At 39.8% G+C, this 15161-nt stretch overlaps 1 long non-coding RNA gene across 1 annotated transcript; it reads left to right on the top strand.

Moving 5' to 3' along the window:
- The first annotated feature begins 8153 nt into the window (after positions 1-8153).
- LOC132325776 (uncharacterized) lies at positions 8154-11271 on the top strand. Its single transcript, XR_009486012.1, has 2 exons — positions 8154-8731; positions 10974-11271. It is a non-coding gene; the product is annotated as an uncharacterized LOC132325776 (long non-coding RNA).
- The last annotated feature ends 3890 nt before the right edge of the window (positions 11272-15161 follow it).

The following is a 15161-nucleotide window of genomic DNA, read 5'->3' as shown; positions in this document are numbered from 1 at the left end:
TTTTTCCTGGGAGATTTGTTTTGAGTCAAATATTTTCAGTTTATTATCAATGAAGAGCAGTGGTTCAAGAGGCTGCAGACAGCACAGGTTCAAATAAGCCTGAAGGAAGCTTTATATTGTCTCTCAAGTATTGTAACTTTGACAAGGAGGGCTTTTTCTAGGTCAGCATGTCTATAACCCAAAATGGAGCTGATCCATAGATCTACAACTCAGATGCTGCCTCAGAGATAGATGTCTAGCAGGCTTTTCACTGACACTTAGATGGCCTGCTAGATAGCTACTCTTAGAAGTTTTTTGGCAGAAAAGCTTTAACTTGCAATGTGTCTGCCTACCAAACCCAAACCAATTTAACTCCAAGTCCTGTCGCTAGAGTGGCAAATGTATTTAAGGAGAAAAGGCAGTAATGCACTAGTTCTGACAGTGAAGTTCAGACAAAAAAAAAAAGAGCAGCCCCAGAAGAAAAAGTGGTCTGATGAATCAACTCTTTGTTCGTACTGTCTCTTTAAAACAAAGCAGAATCCAAATGTTTGAAGGAAAAGGCTTCAGTTGTTGCATTCTCAGCAATGCTTTCTCTTTCTCACTTTAAACCACGCAGAGTCCTTTGTAGCCACATACAGTATGCGACAGAACAATTTGGAAAAGATTCATCTATCAAGTTTAACAACTTTCTGGTGTGACTTCAGAGAGGTTTATTGCTTATTCATGTGGAAGTGAGTACACCCAACTTGTTTTGCCTGGTTTTGCTACTTTTGCTGGTTTGCAGGGCTGTTCTGGTAGCTGCAAATGGCTTCTCAAGTGACATTTGCTGACATTCAGTAGTGTATATTTATCAGTATTCTTCACCTCACTTCTATACGTGTAATCTATTTTATTTTGTTCCTCATAGCAACCTCCTTTCCACTGTCCATGGCCTGAAAATGATAAATGGCACAGTGGCATATTTCCCTAGCTGCACTAAAATGTCACTGTGAAAAATCTTTAATGGGCTAATTCTAGCTTTTCAGGTTATGACTTGTCAAGTTATGGAGAAATTCTAGAGTTTCTCCCTAATCCACCATTCTTTGGTACCACAGCACTGCCGGCAGAGACTAATTATAAGTTACACCAGTCAGAGCAGGGCAAGAATAAATGAAGTAGAAACTGTTTGATCAAGGCTCATTTATACTTGCTTTCTGCACTTGTGCTGCGTTACCTGATGTACTCTGTGCAGGCTGATGCTGGATGTGCCTTGCTGCTTATGTAGGAATGTGCACACACGCTGAGATCTAGGTTATTGCAAAGAATTTGCTTAGCACTGGATATGTTTATACTGCTCTTACATCTGGGAGTGCTGAGGGAAACCCTCCAGGCTGGCCTAAGAGTCTCTGGTGGCTCCTGTGATTAAAATTAACACTAACTGGAAATAAACAGGTGAGAGCGCTTTAGGTACCAAAATCAGTCAAGAGAGGCTGACTTAGTTTTTAAAGCAGCCTCAGAAATACAAGGTACCTGCCCTGGACTCTGGGATCTGGAAGACTATCCTGCTCTAGGTTTTCTGTTCTTTTTTTCAGCAGTTCTTGATCAACTTTTTGGAAAAAATGCTCAAGTCCAGCAGATAGAAAAGTTTTTGAGAGCATTCACCCTAAATCTGACTGCAGATGGTACTTGGGTGTCATTTTCCTTGGTTTTCCCTGCCTTTGCAATGAATACTTAAAAGAAACATCATAATTCCTTAGTCCTTTTCTTTAAAAAGAAACCTACTTCTCTGTTCTATGATCATAAAGGATCATGCCCAGATTTCCTCTCATGGAAGAGCTAGAAAGCACAAAAGGAACTAAATGCTAGAACCAATGAGAACATTTGTTTTGCAGCAAATGGTGAGTGGTGTAATTTATCTGACAAAGAGGGCATTTTTGGCATGGAGGGACAACAGCAATTCTTTAGGTCATGCCATGAAGTAGGAAGTAGCTGAAATTATTTTTATGTGATTTTTCTATTACTTTCTATTACATTCCCTACACCAATTTCCACTTTATTACAAGCATGCTATTATAAGGCCTGTGCCCTCTTATGTCCATACCAGTTCCAGAGGGTTCATATTTCACTCTTAGGACTTAAGTGTTCACATAATCTGTGATGAATTCCTGCAAGGATGTGACTTTATATCCCTATGCCTACAAAATATGCTCAGTGGGGAAAAATCTCTTGTCAGTCTTGGGAAGTGTCATGAGTCCATCAGCTTTCCCAATTAACATTTTCAGGGCTTGTTTACTGTGTAGACATAGATCACCCAGTAGTTTGCTTTAGAACAGAGTTTGACCTCACTTTGTTTCCAAGAGAAAGTTTAAGGGAAAAGAAACATCTTCTAGTAGAAGAGCTGAAAGCAACATCTGGAGTAAGGTTTTTGTCTACAAAGGAGGATTTGTGTCTGAAAGCTTTTTTCCCCCTAGTTAAAACAGTTGGTCTGAGAGAAAATACTGCCTTTTCCAGCAGTTTTTATTATATTCTTAGACCATACTACTAAAGCAGCCAACAGTATTACCATGCTTTGCTTGTCCTGAAGGGGTGAAAAATAAACTGTACATGCTTTTGAAATGAAGCCCTATTATGCTTTTAAGCCCTTGGCTAATTATCTGCAGTTGACACTTCCCTGAAAGCCAGCAGAAGCTCTGTGCTTGGATCTAGAAATTCTAAAATTTATGGGCTTCTCCCTAGCACTGCTCCTAGAGGACAAACAAAAGCTTTTCTCCAGTTCACTCTGCAGCCCTCAGGTTACCCTGAGTTCAGTTTACTGCATTTACCACCTGTCCCTGTGAAAGCCAGATGAGTATGTTCTTCTACCACTATGGTCAAGCATGCCAGGAGCTCTAAAGAGTCTTCAAAGTTTGGCACTTTCTCCCCACTCAGAGGAGTGTAAATTCTGCCACTGACTGGGGTCTGAACCTGGCTCTGAGAGCTTAGCTTGCAGTGTTCTGGGGCTGCACCATCCTTCAGGAACACCTCTGCCTGCTCCACAGGCATGAGGCCACATCAACCTGCTCTTTGCACTTCTGAGACATTCACCAAAAACTCTCTGGGTCAGAGAAAGCAGACCAGCATTGAGCCTTCATGCAGAAGTTGCCAGTTTGGCACCTATTTTTTTTTTTTTTTATTTTATTTTTTCAGCATGGCATTGCAAGGGATTCAGCTTTTCACATCTATTTATTTAGTTTGACTGCTTATGGCCTTTCAAATGCAACTGTCTTCTGTGTGTCCAAATGCCACGGGGGATGGCTTGGCTTTGTGAAAAGATGGTGGAAAAAAGGAAATAAAGCAGCTTCCCTAAGGGCTTATTCATAAGACACACTGCTGCTTGTGGCTTGTTTCCCATGGAGGACAAAATTTCTTCTAGTGTTTGACATACATGGAGATACCACCCCTGCTCTTTGCCAGCATCAAAAGGGAGGATGTACTCAAAGATCTCAAGTTGCATGCAGAGACTATCAACAGCTTCTGATTAAGCACAGCCAACATCACTGGGACCAAACTGGATATTGTATTATTGTCCTTTTTATCATCCTTTTTATTCTTGTGTGTGTCCAATAGTTCACTTGAAAAACAAAACCCTGAAATAAAAACCACCCACATTTTTCCTACTGAAGTGGTTTACCTGACTATAAAATTCAAGTACTTCTTTCTAAAAGGTGTTTCAGTAAGCACTGAAGTTACAGGAAGGAAAAGAAAATATTCATACTGGCCTTTTCAAAAGCACTTGCCTGATGCCCAGTTTTACTCAATTTTAGTAGGAGCAGAGCTAAGGCACAGCCACAGCCCTGAGCAATTTCACTCCTACAAGGATGGGTAGATTTCCTGGTGAATATTTAGGCTGTTGCAGACCCTCTCCTGTATCCTTGCTGGATTACAGGCTAAATTGAGGCCAGGTTTCTGCTCTGCTCCCTAACACATATTCTGGGTGCAATCATCTCTGTGTAAATCCCTTTGTGGATTTGGGCCTGAGTGTTTTTGAAAATCCCACCCACATGGGACACCCGTAGGTCAAATGAAAAATTGCATAAGCTATTAACTAAAGCTATAGCTTATAAAAAGTTACCCACAAGAAAGGTACACAGGTTAGTGCTGCTCCAGGGCATCCTTAAGTCACACTTCAGCAAGTTATAAAGTTATCTTTGGAGAGCAATCAGACCAAGTTGTCAGCCCTGTAAGGATAGATTTATGTGTCTCTGACATGTCAGTTGTCGTCTTTGCCACTTCATTGCGGCTATGATATTTCAGCAGGAGGTAACCACTGCTATTCCCCTGCCTGAAAATCCACAGAACTTTCTTCCGTAAACATTTTTTACCCTGAATATTTTCCTTTCACAGGACTGCATCTCTGAATTCATCTATATGTTTTTTTAACTCTCACTCACAGGTCAGTGCTTGTTTTTCTCAAATTTTTCTCATTTTAATCTACATTTATGTAGCAGAAGGTTCACAGCCAAACATTTTTTTCCCCAAAAAATTTCCATACTTTGTTGGCGTTTTTAGTAATATAATTTAAAAGAACACAGGCTTTTTTTTTTGTTTGTTGCTGAGGAAGTAACCTAGGTCATCACCTTGCATTTCCCTTCTCTTGTTAGAGCATATCAAAACTTACTTGAGCCCCATATCACTTTCCCCCTAATTCAGTACTTTAATGTTCTGTTCTCTTTACTGATTTTTTTTTTAACTTTTTCTTTTGAATTACTGATCTGATTATTCCTTTTGCCCACACCTACCTGATGTGGTCTCCTTCCTCATGCTGGGGACAGCTTGTTTTTTTTCTAATTATCAGACGGGCTTCCTATTCTATTTGGAAATATTTTAAAAATAAATTCTCTTTCTCTTTGTCATTAAGGTCCTCAGATATTTGATCATGGTTTATTCTGAAGTTGTCTCCTTTAGACTGTAAGTATTTTGCAAGTAAAAATACATCTGATCTCGCTGTTAACAACAGGCAGGGTTAGGAGCAGAACCAAGTTAGGCCAACTAAATCTACCCATGAAACTTTCCAGCATTCCACAGATGCTCCAGTGCTTTCTTGCATCAAACATAAGTGCTTTTAGAAGGCTTGTTTTTAGTACAGAAAGACAAGCAAACAAACACACAGCTCCCACCAAAAGAACACGTGATCTCCCCATGCATACTTGGGTTCAAATTCCTGACCCGCTGTCTCTCTAACTGCAGAGGACTGTGTCAATTCACCCACAGCCTGATAGTTATCCTTGGGCAAGGTGCACTCCACAGTTCCTCCTGGAGGTGATCTACTTCCCATAACCAAGCATTCTTCAGTCATTATCTGAATTTGCTTCCTCACATACTGGGTGAGCATCCCCACAACTGCGCTGCAGAACTGCGCTGAAACTGAGCTGCACTTTCTAATGAAAATTCATTTCATTGAAAAATTCCCAATCAGCTCTAATTTGGAAGCCCCAGCTGAGCTCCTGCTGTGAGATATATCATAAGAGACAGATCTTGCTGTGAAGGGCTGGCAGGTTGGAGAGATGAAGGCTGAGAAGAAAAGCACAGCAGAAATGTGAAATGGCTTCCTTGGGATCACGCAATGGGTCAGTGGCAGTTTTGGGTCTTAGTGCCAGCCACAGCCCCTGCTACCTCTCACATCCTGAGCTTACAGACAGACTCAGCTTTCCCTGGTCATCTTTTCATTGACTAGATTATTCTTGCATGTAGGTTAATGCTTGGGTGCACAAGTTCAGCAGTTTTGAACCTGGCTGTTTGCAAAGCATCATGTACGTATATACGGCACCATCAAAAAATTTGAGGTAACAGATAACAAAGATGTCACAGTAAAATGCTTAAAAGCCAGACCCTATTGCAACAGAATAGGCAAGATGACAAAGAAAATCAAGTATTGTTCTAACTAAAGTCTGTCAGCTGCTCTGAACAAGGTAAGAAATACCATGTGGATTTCACAGTTTGGAAAATCTGGCATAAGATGGTGCCCCTGAGCTTGTACAGGTTGTTAAGCCAATGCTATGGTTAGAATGTGATGCCTTACTTAAACTTTTTCAGATGCTTCCCTCAATCTCTAAGACTATAAGAATTTTTAGTTTTAAAGCAATTTTAATTTCTCTTCTGGTCTTACACTGATTAGGAACAGAATAAGAGATGACTTGTTGTATATTACGAATAGTATACCATTATGTTTTGTTTATTTTTCCTAGGAGCTTTCTGAAACTAAAATTTCTCTTTGAGGACAGCTGGTCCATGCCCCTGAGGAAAAAGATGCTTATGTCAAGGCTGAGGTTAATGATTTTAATTTACAGTTTTTGTGGGAATATTGTTTTGATTCTGCATTGTTTCAAAAAAGCAGCAATACTTAAATAAGGCTTTACATCTTACTACCCCAAAACACATTTAATTTTGTTTGACTAGATCATGTCAGTATGTTAATAGAATAATTGTTATTCCAAACATGCTTGGTGAACTTGAATACCAAAGTGAAGTTTATATGTTTAATCAAATATATTCCATAATTCCAGTGGAAAATGCACAAATGTTTTCTGTCAATATTTTCTTGACTTTTGAAATGAGTATACATTGCCCAAATTGTCATTCTTGTGGATCTGTTTTCTATCCATATCCAAGCAATTGCATTTATTTGTGTGACTGTTTACAATGGCTGAAAAGGGAAACAAAACCCCCCAAGATCACATTGGCAATATTTCTTGCTGGAAGTGCTTTTACAGGTATGTGATCAAGGGAAGGAAACATTTTGCAGATTTTCAAGCCACGAGTTGTCAGATGGGTCATAAAACCAGCTGCAATTCCCCAAACTGAACTGTATTTTTGGATGTATTATAAAAAGGCTGCCATTTCTCTTTTCTGTCTCTCACATTTCATCTTTCTTTCTGCATGAGATGATGACTTAAATATTGTCTAGCTCTTTCAGAGAGATTCAAAAGAGAAAAAAAAGGCTTAAAAAATATTACTTGATAAAAAGCCTATCCATAGTGCTATCTGGTTTAGAAACCAAGCAAGGAACCTTGGGGTGAGAGCTGCCCATGGAATGGTGTTGTGCAGGCATGGGCAAGTGGCAGGACAGCGTGGTATGAGCAGGAACAGGGACTTTGGGAGCAGTGGAGATTCTGAGAGGACACTTGAAGAGATATAACAGAAGTGGGATATAAAATGGAAGGATCTGAGGAAGAATGATCTTGAGGGCACAGGAGCAGAGCAGGGAATTGCAAAGAGCCTGTAGGACCAAGAGGGAGTAAAGGGATCCTATGGGGCTCCTTGCTGCTGTTGACCCAGCTACCTCTCAGGATAACATTGTGGGAAGACACCCAAAGGGAATTTGTAGAATGTGGTTTGTAAACTTTCTATATATTTATCACTAAACTCTCCACATTTTCTTGAAGCAACTTTCTCCAGCAGTGGCTGCTTACAGACCCAGCCAGGGGAGAATATTTGGATGGGCTTTTGGTGGCTGGCAGAGAGCAGGTGAAGGCAGTGCCGGTGAGCTCAAGTGTATCATGTTTGCAATTTGTTTCAGGACTGACCCTGAACCTTCCAGGAAGATTTTCTGTCCTCAGGGAATGTGAGGAAGTATGGAGACAAAGGGAGAGACTTGAAGTATTTCTCCAGGAAGAAAAGATGTAAATATTCTTGTGTATTGGCTGATGTTTTTTAAAGATTTTGCTAAATAGTATGGTTTTATTACTTCTAATAGTAGAAAAACAAGTTGTCCTAGGATCACAGTTGTTATACATTTCCTCAGATTATCTTAGTTGGAAACCTCATTTGAGATAAGACATTCTTCTTTTCAGCAGTATAGCTCCTGTTAAGTTATTATAGAATTAAGGATATGATGATTTTATTGTTAACAAACAGTAAAATATAATCCAACGTTTTCACCACATTCAAAAATGTTGTAGAACTGCTCATGGCAGTGTGTTATTCTTGCTTCTAGATAAAGAACATCAACAAAGGTTGTTTAATATGAAAATTCACCTTTCCCAATTATATGTATTTTCTACAGGTGTATTCAGAGCATTTTGTGTAGCTTCTCTGCTCTGAAAAATCCATGGACAAATTTTCACAGAGAAAGTTAGATACAGATGATATAGATATGACTATATCTATTTTTCTTCTAGGTGAAGGTGGCAGCTGAACAAAGCCTGTTCTTTCAAAGAAGCACCAAAGCAGCAGTGTAGGGCCAGAGCTGGAAGTCCTTCTGCTGTAAATCCACACCAATCCACCTAAGACCAAGCACTTGTGAATATTAAATTCACACTAGTGTAGCTGAGAGTAGAAATGGCCTTTGTTTTTGAAACCCTTGGAGTCCAAAGTGAAAAAAAAAAGGAGCAGGGTTTAACCTCTAAACCTTTCACTGACCTTTAAGCAGTACTTTGGATTATATCTGCCCTTGCTAATCTGAAGCCACTTGCAAACATAACTGGCATTCCTGTTTTTTAAGTGTACTTTAGGTACATTATAGAACAGGTTAGCAATTGAAAAGTTTGGCTCCTGTTCATGATGTCTTTATCACCTTTTAAAGTGATGCTTATCTTTGTAAACAAAACTTCACAGTAAGCAGCAACACAAGAAATGCTTTGTGTTGAAGTGCATCATGTAAGTGATGGCCAGGCTTAGATCTGTACTCTTGGAGGTGCAAACCCGCTGTTGATCAAGACATTAAATTTTGTGGAATTCCTGCATTAATGTAGAACTCAACAAGGACCAGCTTTGTTAGCACCTCTTTCTATCACAGGTGAGTGGAAACTTCTGCAACATGTGGCCAGACCAGTATTTTTCCTTCTTTGGCTTTTCTTTCTTTCACACTATTCATATTACTGCTTTGCATGCACTTTTTTTCAAACATACCTTCCCCATACATATCTTCATTTTGGTCTATTAAATCCAAACTACAGGTACAAATGACATAAAATGAACCATGAATTTATCTTGGACAAGATCTCACTGTTCTCATAATCTAAACAGAGTTTAATTAACACTAGAAACATCTACTTCTTGATATAAATAAAATAGTCTAAAACCGGTGATTGTAATTTCCCCTTTTCATTCACACAATGATTGCAAAATGTCTTGCCATTCACATGGAAATTTTTCTTCTAAGTACATCTGTCTTTAGTGGAACAATGTCATGGGCAGAGCACAAATTTATAGAGGATGTATATGTTTAAGAAATAGCAGCTATTTCATATTCAGTGTCCATCATTTGAATCAAGAATTTTCCTGCTGGATTGTTACAGAAACAGAGGAACTGATGCACTGCCCCTTACATTCAAGCTACTCTTCAAGTGAAGGAATACTGGCCTTAGAAACTGACAAAATTACAAACAAGTTATTTTGCCTTGAAGTATGAAATGCTGGAAATTGCTGAGACAACCTAGCACAGCAGAGGCAGTCAGGCTGAATCAGTGTGAGAAACACCATTGTAGGTTTAGAAAGATAAACACATGGGATTTGTTTTCCTGAAAAGTTTTACCAGGACTTGACGTTGTAAAGACATTGAGTGTCATAGGCTTTTAAAGAAATAAAGAGTTGATAAGCTGAGAGCAAACACTAAAAGGTCGTGTGACGTAGCTGGTGAAAAGCACCTGTTTTTTATGATGGATATTTATTTGAATATGAAAAGTACTACACATTTTTTTATCATCTCCTCATCTCTTGCTGTTGCATGTCGGAGAATGACTAAATCTCTGGAGAGGAATCAGATCTGTAAAAGTTGTCAGTTGTTAAGACAAGGTATTCAGTGAATAAATGAATTATTGTACTGAAGTCCTTTATTGAATATTCCCGTGTCACTGCTTTAGTTAAGTATCAAGAACACAGCCATTTAACAATATTACTTTAAATTCAAAATGCCTTGAAAGTACTGAGATTCAATTTGCAAATGTAACCAAGAATAAAACATGTGCCTTGGATTACATGTCACTTCTTGGGATGTTTTGACATAATGCATTTAGAAAATACTTTCCCGTGACAGAAATGATTAAAATAAATTTCAGTTATCTGTGACTTCTAACAGTCCAGTTCTTGGTTAGTCTGTTCTCTGCATCACAGCAAGCACCAGCTGACATGCTCACTTGTGTATCAGTGTGGAGGCCAACTGCTTAAGGCTAAAGTGCTGTTGTGTTCCTTGTGTGAATAATCCTGTTAGCAGCAAGGGAACACAGGCATGGAAAAAGCATAAAATGGTCAGAAGTGAGAAAATAACCTGACTTCCTTCTCTTTTCTAGAGATGGTCTGTGCAGTATTTTTAGACAGGTGTCTCGTTGATGGTACCAACATCTTCAAAGATTCCATCTATTTATCTCCTCTCAGGGGTACCAAAATCACACCAGCTCTTCTGTATGTGTTCAGATGGGCACACTTAGAAAAGCAGATAAGCAAATCCATTCAATAATTTCCCCTCTTCATTTCCAAAATCCTGGTACCAAGATAGAAAATATAAGGATATACAGGGAGGTTCATTTTTCTGTGTCTGTCATGAAAACACACTTACTCTAGAAATTCAGTATATAAGGACCACAGACCATTATTCCCAAAAAGCAAGCATGTCATAATGGAAAATATACACCAGAGATTTAGTATTAAATCTACTTTTATTGAATATAGTTAAATTAGCTAATCAGTATCGAATTTTAGTATTATGTGTATTATTACATTAAAAAAATAATCCAATAGACAATTCCTACTACAGAGTTATGCTTAAATTTGCCACTCATATTTGTGGGACTTGCAGAAATCTAAGAATTGGGGTTACTAACAAAATGTTGCAATGAAACTTATCCAGGAGGGCAGGTAAGACTGCCTCTAACATTATAGTAATGTTATGTTATGTTATGTTATGTTATGTTATGTTATGTTATGTTATGTTAATAGTAACATTCTCAGAGCAGCATGATTAGTTCACTGATCATATCAACTGCTCATCCATCTAGGCCAGGCAAATACTAAAACTAAAAAAAGATCATTACTTTTTGCAGTGCACCTGTTCTTAGCACATGATGAGAGGATTGTGAAGACAGTGATGGAACATACATCAAAAACCTGTTGCTTCATGCTCTGTGACACCTTTGCTGTACCAAGAATGAAACAGAGAGAAGGAATTTGGTTGTTGGGATTATGAAATCCAGAGCCTGGTTCTATAAACTGCTGATGATATGGACTTCTGTTGTCATTTGGATGTGATTACATATTCACTGTCTTAATTAATAGTTATGGATATTGCATGATATAGTGTTAACACCCTATCTGAAAATAAAATGAGTACTGACATGTCAAGGAGTTGGCTAAAAGGTGTTTTGATTTCTCTCTGATTAGTGCTGGATCTCACTGTTGATCTGTCAACCATTTTAGCTTCATCAGATGAAACAGAAAGATGGGCAAAGGCAGGTTCTGTTTCCCACAGCATCCTGGGGCTGGTACCAGCTGCACAAGAGGTAAGCCCAGGTTAGAAATGCACTAAGGCAGCCCAGGTACCAGCTAACCAGTACCCACCACTCCTGCTCAAACCCTCCTGCTTCCCCACATTCAGTGGGTGGCAGAAAACAACTGCCCCACTCCTTAGGCTGTTGGCTAAGACCTGTGGGACTCACGCATTTGAAAGCTTCCTGTGGGGAAAAAAAACTAGAGACTGAAGCACTCACAGCACTCACACCCTTGGGAAAATGCACAGATAACACCCCCAAGGGCACAGCAGGATGTGGAGCACCATCACCAAAGTTTGTCAGAGGGCAACACCTCTTGGACTTTTATGGTGTCCCAGACCTGAGGAATGTGTTCTGTGTGTGACATTTCAGGGGCAGCCCCTCGGGTGAGGCACAGCCCTGTTCTCTGCATGGGTCACAGAGGGAGTGCGATGTGAAGAAGAGGAAAAGGAAGAAGGTTGCCTGGCCCTGGTGAGCAGGTGCTCTTCTTAATCTATATCATAGCATGTGCCCCAGGAATATTAAGGCTGGAAATTGAGGAGTTTTAACCTGCTTAAAAGAGCTCTGGGGCTCTCATGCCTTTATGTACATTTGTGCAGAGAAGAAGCATGTAAGGCTTGCAGGTCAAAATACAGATACAAATAATGCTGATGTTTGGTAAACAGTTCCTGTTTTCTGCTATGCTCCTTTGGAGAAAAAAAAAAAGAAAAAAGTAAAAGAGAGAAAGCACGCAAAACTCCCACAATTTAACTTTTCTATAAGATTTGTCTTCCTCCCCTTAGAAAGATTAAAATCCAAGTACATCCCAGTAAAACATTTTCAGGAGATGGTACTCAGTACGTAAAAAGCTAAGCAAATAAACTTCAAACATCAAAGTACCAGATCTTAAAGCTTGGAATTTAAAACTGCAAAGTGCACAGAAATAAAACCCTTGCGGACATGCTAAAATGTCTAATTCATTATTATTTCAAAAAAGATTAAAAAATAATTTCTTAACATTAAAGTGCAATCAAGCACTGAAGAAATTATTTAAACTTTCCATAGGAAAAAAGCACACTTTAGAATGCTGCAAGGGTATTGATGGCTATTAAATATTTACTTTTCTCTCTAGCTCACACTAGAAAGAGTAATTTGTATTTGGCAGAAACTGGCTGCAATTACATTAGTCAATCCAAAAGCCCAACTTGCTCATACAAAATGCAAACAAATTAGTTAAAATGGTCTAATTAGCAGACTGTAAAAATGCAAAGCAAGGCTGGCATAAAAAATGTGTGCTAGACAAGTATACTTTTACAAAATAAACAGAAAGGCAAATATGAAATAGTCTAATAAATCCTAGCTAAAGGACTATAATGTGAACCCAAATATTTAGGGATTGCATACTTTAAAGAAAAGTTTCTATGGACTCTCAAATATTTTCTTGCAACCCACATTCCATCATGAATACATGATGAATACCACGGCTGAAGTTCTGGGATTTCAGTTGAGCCCTGTGGAGCTGTGTGAGGGCAGGTTATATATACATTTTGTGTGAGAATATACACAAACACAGCTCCTAGTCAAGTTAATCAGAGTGCAAGGTAGCTCTGGAGCACACAAAGAATATAGGATGTGGCCCATGGAAGGAAGGTCAAGTCATTTCTTTACATGTAGTGTATTTGTTTTGTTTCCACAATTAAGATAAATAACTGGAAGCATACGGAAGTGTGGAAACAGCTTAGATAAAAGATAAAACACGTTTGCTCTTATGAGAAATATAAGCTGTGGGCATTGTCCATAAGAACACAGCTTACTGACTGAAAAGAATCACTACAAAAAACTCTATTACTGTGGTCACTGGTATATTAGACCAGAAAGGGCTTTAGCATCTTTTGCTCCATAACACTGCTGCAGCGTCTTGGTCTGTGGGGTTTTAACTTTCTGCTTTCCACACTGTACCTATAATAGTCCCTTATGATTCATAACCTATCACATGGAGGAAGCTGTTGTGAGGTGATGATGTGAAATTTGTCTCATCTCATCACATGTTCCCCTGTCCTTCAGCACAGTGGAAGCCACATTCTTTCTTCTTGCCACCTGACAGATGGCAGAGCATGGCTGGCTTTGGCAAAGTAGTCAGAGATGCGCTGAAGAAACAGTAACCATGAACCTGCAACAAAAATGTGATGTTATTTGGCACAAAGAACTTGTGTGCAAAAGCAATGTAACAGCAGAAGTGTTCTGCCTGCCCTGAAGAGGAGGTCACCCAGTAGAAAACGTGCCCTGGCAAAAGCAGAGCAGTGGCCACAAGGTGTGGTCATTACAGCCATTAGAGCTCTTGGGAGCTGACTCAGTCATTTCACTGAAATGTTCATTGTGCCACCTTCAGTCCCCCATGCTGTCCTCAGGTTGCCTCTCTGTGCCAAAGAGGTTCCGTCCATCTCTCTCTCTCATGAAGGGTATTTATTTGGTGGGAAGGATGTCTCTGCTGGTTTCAGTACCACAGGAGGAGTAAGGTATTTGTGAGTGTAAGAGCAGAGCCCAGTGGCAGTGGACTGTTATTTGAGTTAGTGCTTGAAAAATGGCTTTGAGAAAGGCAAAGGTAACAAGCTACATCACAGAAATGGTCTTTTCCACCTTCTTACCCATCACCAGATATTTCCATCTCACAAAATTTTCTACATACTCAGAATCCTGAGTCCCACAGGGCTCCCTGCTGATGACTGGGTAAAACAAGGACGTTGGATATATGATGAAGAAAAGGAAATGTGGGCATCAAAAAGGACATTTGAGAGAATCAAAGCTTGAGGTATAAGGAAAGAAGTCCTATCATGTGGGAAGGCTTTATCCTGTTGTAAAGAAACTCCACTATGTTGTCCCAGTTCTGTTGCTCCAAGTCATGGGTGACAGACCTGTGAAGGATGGCTGCTCTGTCTCTGCTATGCTCACGCTGAGATCACAGAATCACAGAATAATGAGGTTGGAAGAGACCTCTAAGATCATCAAGTCCAACCTATGCCCTAACACCTCGACTAGACCATAGCACCAAGTGTCATGTCCTGTCTTTTTTTAAACACATCCAGAGATGGTAGGATGTTGAGAGGCTTGAGAGTGTCCAGACGAGGGCAGCAAGGCTGGTGAGGGGCTTGGAACACAAGCCCTGAGAGGAACATTTGAAGAAACTGGGGCTGTTTAGCCTGGAGAAGAGGAGGCTTAGAGGTGACCTTATCACTCTCTACAACTTCCTGAAGAGAGGCTGTAGACTGGTGGGGATCGGTCTCTTCCACCGGGCAGCAACTGACAGAACTAGAGGACACAGCCTCAAGCTACATCAGGGAAGGTACAGGTTGGATATTAGGAAGAAGTTTTTCACCAAAAGAATAATAAAGTACTGGAATGCTCTTCCCAGGGAGGTGGTACCTAAGTACTGTGGTTGCTACCTCTTTGAAGGAGCCATGGGACTAAAGACCAAAATTCAGCCCAGTTCTCCAGGCTGGTGGCTACAAACTTGGTGTCCTGTGTTTCATTGCTGCCTCTACAGTCAACTGCAGCAAGCCCAGGAGAGTTTAACAACTTCCTGCCTGGTGCATGGCTTTGTTCATTCTTCCCTATACCTGCTGGCAGCTCCATTATCCCTTAGTTACCAAATACTAGGAAAGGCATAGATTCCTGAGCTTTTGCAATGTTCCTTCTAGAGCTACTCACCCCTTGCAAGTGATTCACTGGAGAGGCAGATGAATCTGAGAAGAGTGTGTTTCAGCCTGG

This window comes from Haemorhous mexicanus, chromosome 3 (assembly GCF_027477595.1).
Source record: "Haemorhous mexicanus isolate bHaeMex1 chromosome 3, bHaeMex1.pri, whole genome shotgun sequence".
In the NCBI taxonomy this organism is placed as follows: Eukaryota; Metazoa; Chordata; class Aves; order Passeriformes; family Fringillidae; genus Haemorhous; species Haemorhous mexicanus.
The sequence above is the reverse complement of the archived record's forward strand: the minus strand, read 5'-3'. Positions and strand labels throughout refer to the sequence as shown.